The following is a 9452-nucleotide window of genomic DNA, read 5'->3' on the forward strand; positions in this document are numbered from 1 at the left end:
CTGTGATGTCACCAGCCACCTCAGATAACGCCGGTGATATATAGAGTCATCATCAGCGCTCAACACTGTCGCGGCCACCATTGAACACAAACAACTAACCAAACAACATTACAAGCCATACATCCACCGACAACAACAATAAAACACGCCGAGACCTCCGACAATCAGACAACGCTGGCGGCAATAAATATTCAACTTTGATAGTTGACGGAATCAAATCGATGTCATAATCTTCGCCGTCAACGATCACTCATTTCCTCTTTAAACTAGACATTTGAGTTATAGATCAACAAAAGTCGAACTAAAATTTCAAAAAACTAACTCCATCGGCCAACAAGTCGGGAGGTTTAGTTGGCGCTGGTTATGTCGTCGCTGCGTTGATGATGTTTCCGTCGTGATGCAGTAAGGCCGCGGGGAATAAGAGTGTGGTGAGATATAAGAGAGAGAGAGAAAGAGAGAGAGAGAGGGGAAGGTAGGGGAGAACATGGCGAGGCGGTTTCATTGAGTTGTTGCCGGAGTATTCAGACTAGGATCGTAGTCCGACACCGGCGATTGGAGACGGCTCTTGTGGTTGCCGGAGTCTGAGAATGTCGCCAGTGATCCGTCGACATTGATATTGCTCGCCGGCGATGACAAGTGATGGTAAGTGCGGAAGAAGGGAGTAAGAAAGAAGGGTTACTGTTTTGTCTTAGTCATTGGAAATGTTTGGGCTTTTGTTTTAGTCAGGGAAGTTGGTTGGGCCTTACAAATTAATTGGTTTTATAGTTAGTTCGTAATAGCTTCGCACCGAACTTTCGATTCGCACGAGATCCTATTTCTATATATATATATATATATATATATATATATATATATATATATATATATATATATATATATATATATATATATATAGAGAGAGAGAGAGAGAGAGAGAGAGAGAGAGAGAGAGAGAGAGAAGAGATCAACTAAGGTCCTTAGATATATTAAGTCCATAAGTCCTAATGTGGACGGTTGGATCAATCAAACCAATGGCCACGATTTCGCAGTCAAACCCCACTAAACCCCATTAAACTAATATTTTTGATTTACCTCTCTCCTCTTACCCACTAACCCATGCATGCTACACTGTTTGTCCATCAGTCTATGATCATTTCCCTCCTCATTTTCTAGACAATTCAAAACAACTTGCGGGTATTTTTCCCTCTATTTCCTGTCATTTCGTCTTCCTTTTCTTTCTTCACAATTCTGATAACTCCATTTTCATCACTACCAATTAACTCCATCCTAACAAACGCCATTTTCATCACTACAAATTAATTCCAACTCGACTGCAAACTCGCCTGTCTCCATTTTTTTATAAGGTATTTTTTCCATTCCTTATTTAGTGATTTGTAGTTTGTTTTTTGTTAATTATTGCCTTTGTTAAACTATCATAAAAAGAGTTCATTTGATTTTTCAATCTTCAATTATGGGTTTGCTGATGTTGATTTGTCCAATTGTTAATTATGGTTGTGCAGATCAAATTCGAGGTCATTTGATAATTAACAATGGTTTTTGCCAAGAAAAATGCCAAGAAATCTTCCAAGAAATCTGAATCGAAGGTAAAAAATCTCGTCTTGTTTGTATAACTCTTATAGAATGATGTGTAACTTCAATTAAATATCTGTATAACTCTAATCCCAATTGTTTGTCATCTACAGATGGATGTTGTAGAAAGTATTGACACGGGAGTTGATATCCAGGTTAAAAGTTTTGATTTTGATTTATACGTTACTAGATGTCTAACTCTGCTTACTAGATGTATAACTTTAGTACTCAATGTGTATAACTCTGGTTACTTAATGTAAAACTCTGGTTACTAGATGTATAACTTTAGTACGCAATATGTATAACTCTGGTATCTAGATGTATAACTCTGGGTTCTAGATGTATAGCTCTTTTGATTCTGTGACCAACTCCTTTTTCATAATGTCAAACTCTAATTGTTATATGTATAACTATACTTCTAATTAGTTTCCATGCATAGAGTTATACAATATATGCCTACAGTTATACTATTTATACCTGAATTTATACAATGTATAGCTAGAGTTATACAATTTATACTTTGGAGTTATACATTAGATGCCTGGAGTTATACCTAGAGTTATACCTGAAGTTATTCCTGGAGTTATAGATTATACTGTATATGCTTACAGTTATACATTGTATGGCCAGAGTTATACATTATATGGCCAGAGTTATACTTTATATTGCCAGAGTTATACTTTATATTGCTAGAGTTATACTGTATATACTTACAGTTATACATTGTATGGTCAGAGTTATACATTATATGGCCAGAGTTATACTTTATATTGCTAGAGTTATACATTCTATTGCAGTCATTTGTTGTATAACTCTGATTACATGTTGAATAACCTGCTTTGTCATAATGTATAACTGGAGTTATACAATATATGGCCAGAGTTATACATTGTATGGCTAGAGTTATACATTACATGGCCAGAGTTATACTTTCTATTGCTAGAGTTATACATTCTATTGCAGTCATTTGTTGTATAACTCTGATTACATGTTGAATAACTTCTGCTGTCATAATGTATAACTGGAGTTATACAATATTTGCCTAGAGTTATGCAGGATATGCCTAGAGTTATACAGTATATACTTGAAGTTATACATTTTAATAATAGGTCAAACTGTACTGTTATTCTGTATAACTCTCCTGATTATCTCTTCTTTTGTTTGTCAGCTACAGATTATATGTATATGTATAACTGTACTGTTAATCTGAATCCCTTTTTGTTTGTCAGCTACAGATGGATGATGCACCAAGTACTGAGAAGGGAGCTGATTCCCAGGTTCAAAGTTTGACCTTTTTATAACTGTTGTCATTTGTTGTATAACTCTGATTTCATTTTGAATAACTTTTCTTTGTCGAATGTATAACTCTTGATATTTTCTGATTAACTCTATTATCAGAATGTATAACTTTACTTATATTTTGTATAACTCTGACTATCTATTGTATTACTTTAATTCACAATATGTCTATTTCTTTGTTCCAAATATCTCTAATTGCAACTACAGTATGTCTAATTTTGTGTGTTGTCCTTGCTTTTCCCTAGATGGTTGAGGCCAAGCCAAGGGTAAAGAGGGTGCATGAAATCACGGTTTCGTGTCGACCTCAAAGACTTGTCTCTCTCATTGAAAAGATTAATGAGGATCAGGTGTCCGCTGTTAAGAAAATTGGGTTTGGTGGCCTTTTGGAGCTCAAGATTAGCAGCTTCCCACTTGCACACGTTCGCCTGTTCTTGGAGTCCTTCTCTGACGGGTCATATGTGTTCAGGGCTTCGCGGAAGAAGGAGTTTATGATCAGTAAGCATGACGTGCATGACTGTTTCTTGATACCTTTCGGACCCAACCCTCTCCCTTTGGTGCCTGTGAGCTCGCAGAAGGGGTCCAACGATCCCGAGAATAAGGAGCTGAAGGACAAATGGCGGCAAGCGTACGGGGTGGCCAAAGGGAATAGTGCAATACCCTTAGCGAAAGTTTACAAGCAACTTCTGGAGTACGAGGAGGCGGACGATCAATTTTGCCGCCTATTTGTTTCGTTCTGTATGTCTTCATTCCTCGCACCCACCCCAAACAGCGGGATAGATTGGAAGCTGTTAAGGGCTGTAGAAGATCCTAAAGCCATCCCGCATTTTGACTGGTGCTCTTATATTTTGGACATGATGGTGAAAGCGGGGTCAGACTGTAAAAAGGGGGTAACAATGTTGAACGGGTGTATCCCCTTCCTCATGATAAGCTACTTTCAGCGGTATGATTACAAGGGTAAGCCGTGCCGCCACGATCTACCTTTGATTAAGCATTGGGATGAAACTTCGCTTGTAGAGAGGGTAAAATTTGAGGTGGGTCAAGGGGGATTGGGTACTTTAACCTTGTCTAAGACCAGGTATCCGAGGTGCCTTCAAGACCCCTCTTATGGAAGGAGTTTGGATAGTAGCAGCCTCAGCGACCCGCGTGAACCCAAACTACTGTTGCTATCAGGCCCCCACCCCCTCTTTCCTGCTCAACTTCTGAGAAGAAGTTCATTCAGATAGAACTACCAGCAGGTGTCGAGGATGACCAGGAATTGAAAGCTAGGGCTGTCGATGTAAGTGCAAACTATTATATATTTCTGCAGATGGATTCTGTTTCAGCTGAACGTACCCATCTATTATAATATAACTAACTTACTGTACTTCTTGAATGCAGTGTACTCACGAGGTTTATCTACAAATGCAAAGGAACGCTATTGTGTTCTATTCATGGTACGCAGATGCAACCGCAAGGATCAAAGCTGTAACTAGTGATCCGACGGGCCTAAATCCTAGTCAGGCCTCTCAAGAATTCTTTGAGGGTGAAAAGATTAAAAAGTACGTCGCTGAAGCAGAACAGATTGCATAAAGGCTGAAGGTTTCTGTTGGTAACGCTCCTGCATTTGGAGAGGTAGTTACTGAGCCTCCCAAAAAATCTGACGGAATCGATGCATCTACGCGTCAAATAAGTGAAGTTCTGTCTAGTCTCGCTAATGATGGGGGTGGCAGGGGTGGTAACCCCCGTGTTGAGTCGCGTCGAGAGTCCGTCAAAGCCGACACGCCAACGAAATCAGTTGCAGTTTCTTGGTCAAAGATTATGGAGGAAGTGGGAGGTGATACAGTAGTTTCTAAGCCGTTGTCAGCTGCTAGCCCAGGGTTAGAGGATCAAGTTTTGTGCACCCCCGTCCCAACTCGTCGAGAAACTGTTGTTGGAGGCGAGTTACACCGAGGAGGAAATTGACCAAACTTACGGACGGTCAAAGGACGATGAGGTTCGCCTCTGGGCAGGTGATGAGGGGCATGAGCACGTTCATGGGGAGGGATTGAACATGTATGCTTAAAATGTTGGAAGATTGTCAGACATTGACCATGAAAGAGCAGCAGACATTGTAGGCCAAGCTGACGGACGGTCAGAGGATGCTGAATCTCGGCCCGTGGTAGGTGATGAGGTGCATGAGCAAGTTCATGGGGAGGGATTGCAAGAAAATGTTGAAAGATTGTCAGACAATAAACCGTCAGATAAGGAGATGGAAAAATCTACGGTCCCAGAATTGGGTTTGGAGACACAAGAATTGATGGAGTGTATGTTTTCTACTGCTGAAATGAAGGAAGCTTTATGTGGACTTCCAGCGTACGGGAGTGGTCCTGGTGGCGAGGTAAGTTTGTTAATTTGCGCTAAATACTTTTTATACAATCGTTTTTTTTTATTGGTCGTGTATAACTCTAAGTTGATAAAGTATAACTTTGTTGAAACTTATGTTGAGGCCTTGTAACCGTAGTGCCACTGCAACGGCCGGTTGGTACAACTCTTAACCAGTATATGACTACAGTTATACAGTATATGACTAGAGTTATACAATATATGCTTTGTAGTTATACCTTAGATAGCTGGAGGTATATCTAGAGTTATACCTGGAGTTATTCCTGGAGTTCTACATTATAGTGTATATGCTTACAGTTATACATTTTATGGCCAGAGTTATACATTCTATGCTCACAGTTATACATTTTATGGCCAGAGTTATACGTTTGGTGTTTAATTTTATTATTTTTCATTCAGGCCACTGTTAAAAAGGATGTAATTGAAAATGTTGAACAACATTCTAACAATGGGGGTGTAAACGTAGATGTTGTCGATGGTGCGGAGATCACCCCGGGGAATCCTTCAACGGAATGGAGTGGAAATCAAATCCCGCTGACTTTCATGAGCATGGCAGATGTGAATGAGGCATTTGCCGGGGTTGAGGAGCGAACGATTGGTGCTGCCAAAGAAGGTTTGGTAGTTAAAATCGATGGTGCTAGGGTTGAGCCGGTTGCACCACTCCCACCCCCTATTTATGTGCCGCGATGTGACATGATCCACCATCCTTTCTTACTGCATTCAACTGCCCCCCTTCCGTGTATGGACATTGTACCTGAGAACCTAGGGTGTTCTCACGATTGCGGGGCACCCGAACCTGACCAGCACGTATGCTCACAGTGGTTGCGATTTAACAAGGAACGTTTCAGGACGGTGTTCAGGGTGATGAAGGATGTAATGGATTATGTCTTTGATAAATTCCACGACCATAAGAAAGTGTAAGTAGAAGATAAGTTTTACCTATATTTTAATACGACAGTCAAACAGCCCATGAATCTTTTCCCTTGCTGCGTGTCTCAATTTTTCTAATCCTTTGTAGGGAACAATTGGTCACATATCCCTGTCCAAACTGCATAACGCGTATTGATCTCCAGTCGTTGATGCCCGGGGCTCAGATTACGGCCAACGTCATCGACTGCTGGTCTGTACTACTCAATCAGCTTACGCACGCGAACACTGCAGCTGTTTCAAGTTCACGCTGTTTCTTTGGCCTAGGTCACGCTGTAAGTGTGCTCGAACTCCGCAAGTTATTTTGTGACAAAACTGTACGTAACTTGTGATACAAGCTGCCAACCCCCGTCTATCATTTTTATAGGACCTAGCAATTGCAATTTGGCAAGGCAGGAAGAAAAACTTGGTTGTTGATAATTAAAAGGCTTTTGTGCCTCGTGGGACATGTGGCAAGAGTCGTGTTCTAGTCCATTCCAACTGGACTCCGATATGGTGAGCTCAGATATCAATATAGAGACATTTACATACTGGAATTATACATTAATTTCCTAGAGTTTAACAGTATATGCTTAGAGTTGTACATCCTATGGCAAGAGTTATACATTATATAACTCTAGCTTTCAGAATGACTATAGTTATACGTTCTAGGACTGAAGTTATACATTATTTGTCTAGAGTTATACAGTATATGCTCAGAGTTTTGATGAGTGGCTAACTTCACTCCATAACTCTAGGCATATAATGTATAACTTTAAGCATATACAGTATAATGTATAACTCCAGGCATCTGCTTACTGCACATAATGTACAACTGCAAGAATATACTGTATAACTCTAGAAATTGAATGTACAACTCTACACATATAATATATAACTCTAACCATTGAATGTATAATTCCAACTACGCACAATATGTATGCCTCTAATATGCTAATTATGTTTTATAACTCTTAGATTTTTGGTGCATGTTTGTAGGTTTTCGTCCCGGTAAGCACTGGTGATGAAGATCATTACTCTTGCATTTGCATAAATTTCCTCTCTGAGCAGATCGAGTATCTTGATAATCGTTCTTACGATGAGGATCTTCTGAAATTACCATACGGAGGGATTGCGCGTATTACTGTAAGTCTTATAAAACTGGTGACTAGATTAATTATCAGCTCCATTTGTTTTGTTAATTGGTCTTCCCCTTTTAAACGCCTTGCCTAACTTCCGCCAGGCTGATGCAATGGGAAAGTATATGGCCTACAAAGGGCTCGACAAAGGCAAGAAAGTTGAAGGGTTTCCTTTTGTCAACATTAAATTCAACTGGCAGGGAGCAGGACATACTGCCAATGACTGTGGTCTTTACGTCATGGTTCATATGTTGCTGTACCGTGGAGAGCCATTCGACTGTACCTTAGGGACTAAGGAAAGCAATGACCTCATGCGAGCGGAAATTGCTGCAACCCTTGTCCTCAGTGACATTAACTTGGACAGGGAAGATGTGTTATCCAGGGTAACAGCTTTTAAGGAGCTTAAAGACCGTGAAATGGAGGAGGTGCGTGATAAACAGAGGATAGCCGGCAACACAAGTGGAAGGAAGAGAGGTGTTGGAATCGCCGGAGAGAACAGTTCTTCGAAATGACCTTGCTCTAAAGTCAGTTCAACCTATCACACTCCACCTTCCAAAGTAGCCCTGGGCCGGACGCTGTCTAGTCGGGCCCTCTCAGCTGTTAATAGCCGCTCCCGGGGTAAGGGCGATGGCCTTGGTTGCACCACATATTGCGGGGAACCAGACGCCGACCTTACAGTGGTCTCCAAGATGCTGAAGATGAACAAGGCATTAACTAGGGATATCCTGGTGTATCGCAAACAAGTGGCTGATTACGTTTTCCTTGATGACTACAAATTTCCAAATGAGAAAGCTGTCTGAAATCCTAATGTTTTATCATATTAAGTTTTATCAATATAGACACATTGGTTTACTGGAATACTACATTATTTTGCGTAGAGTTTTACAAAGATATGCTCGTAGTTGTACAATATATGCTTTGGAGTTATACATTAGAGGCCTGGAGTTATACCTAGAGTAATACATGGAGTTATATGTTTCATCATTGAAGTTATATATATCGTTAATGGAGTTACACATTCTTAAACTGCAGTTATACGTTTCATCAGTGAAGTGATGCAGTCATTTTAATAGCAGTTACCTTCCCATTTAGTATACGTTATAGCCTCGATTAACACTGTTGTCGAACTACGGTGAACCACTTGTGAGTTATGGCCGGCACGGAACAATTAATAGGTTGAAAATGTTGTCTATGCTCCCCGAGACGCCAATGGATGAAAAAGTGATTGAGTGTTGGTCCTTGTTGCTTAATCGATTGGAGGCACAGGATTGCGCGATTTTTCGTTCGTCTTTCTTCGGTATCCGTCATATGGTATGGTCCTAATCAATCTTTTAATATGTTATAAGATTTGCACATACCCTCTTTAAAACTTTCACAGTGGAAAATAAGTCTAAAGTTATACATACCCTCCCTGGAGTTAAACATTTCGTTTTGAGTAGTTATTAACAACCAGTATGAACTTAGGCATTTTTCATTATGCTATAAGAGTTACTGTGCAACTCCAATGCACAACCCCTATAACTCCACTGGTATCCTCACACATATACTGCTACTTGAACAGGAAATAATCTTGAGCCTTGTACGAAACCCTGTCCAACAAACACCGGACACCGATAGGTTGTACAATACGTGGGACGTCTTCCGAACCGACTGTGGGACAGATTTCAGCTTGAAGGCTGATTTAATCTTCGTACCCATTAAGATTGAAGCCCATTATGCATGTGTGTGTATCAAATTTAATTCTAGGACGATTGATCTTCTGGACAATAAGTACTATTCAAGTCCGCGGCAATCGGAGATATGCAAAGCATGTCACGTTATTGTAAGTGGAATTAATTTGTAATTATGTTCAACTAAAAAGTGTTGTCACCGCTTTTACAATTTCACTTTTTGATGTTCTTGTCTCTGCCAGGCGAGCCTCATGAGCGACTACGTGGAGTCTAGGGACAACGAGAAGAATAGAGGGAAAGACATACCGACGTTCCAGTTCCGTCAGATCCAGTTTGCCTGGCATCAGCAAACGATAAACGACACCGAGTCTGGCTTGTTCGCCATGATGCACATGTTAATGTACGAGGGTGAAAGTTTTGGTCACGTTGATCTCGAGAGGAAGGTGAACCGTCGATATTTGGTGATCCAGTTGGCAGCGACGCTTCTCCTAGCTGACATGAACATCAT

General features: G+C 40.5%; 1 long non-coding RNA gene across 1 annotated transcript; it reads left to right on the top strand.

Moving 5' to 3' along the window:
* The first annotated feature begins 1523 nt into the window (after positions 1 to 1523).
* On the top strand, positions 1524 to 3178 carry LOC141630295 (uncharacterized). The gene is made up of 4 exons (XR_012537470.1): positions 1524 to 1583; positions 1683 to 1724; positions 2805 to 2846; positions 3114 to 3178. It is a non-coding gene; the product is annotated as an uncharacterized LOC141630295 (long non-coding RNA).
* Positions 3179 to 9452: the final 6274 nt, after the last annotated feature.

Source organism: Silene latifolia, chromosome 2 (assembly GCF_048544455.1).
Source record: "Silene latifolia isolate original U9 population chromosome 2, ASM4854445v1, whole genome shotgun sequence".
NCBI classification, from domain to species: domain Eukaryota; kingdom Viridiplantae; phylum Streptophyta; class Magnoliopsida; order Caryophyllales; family Caryophyllaceae; genus Silene; species Silene latifolia.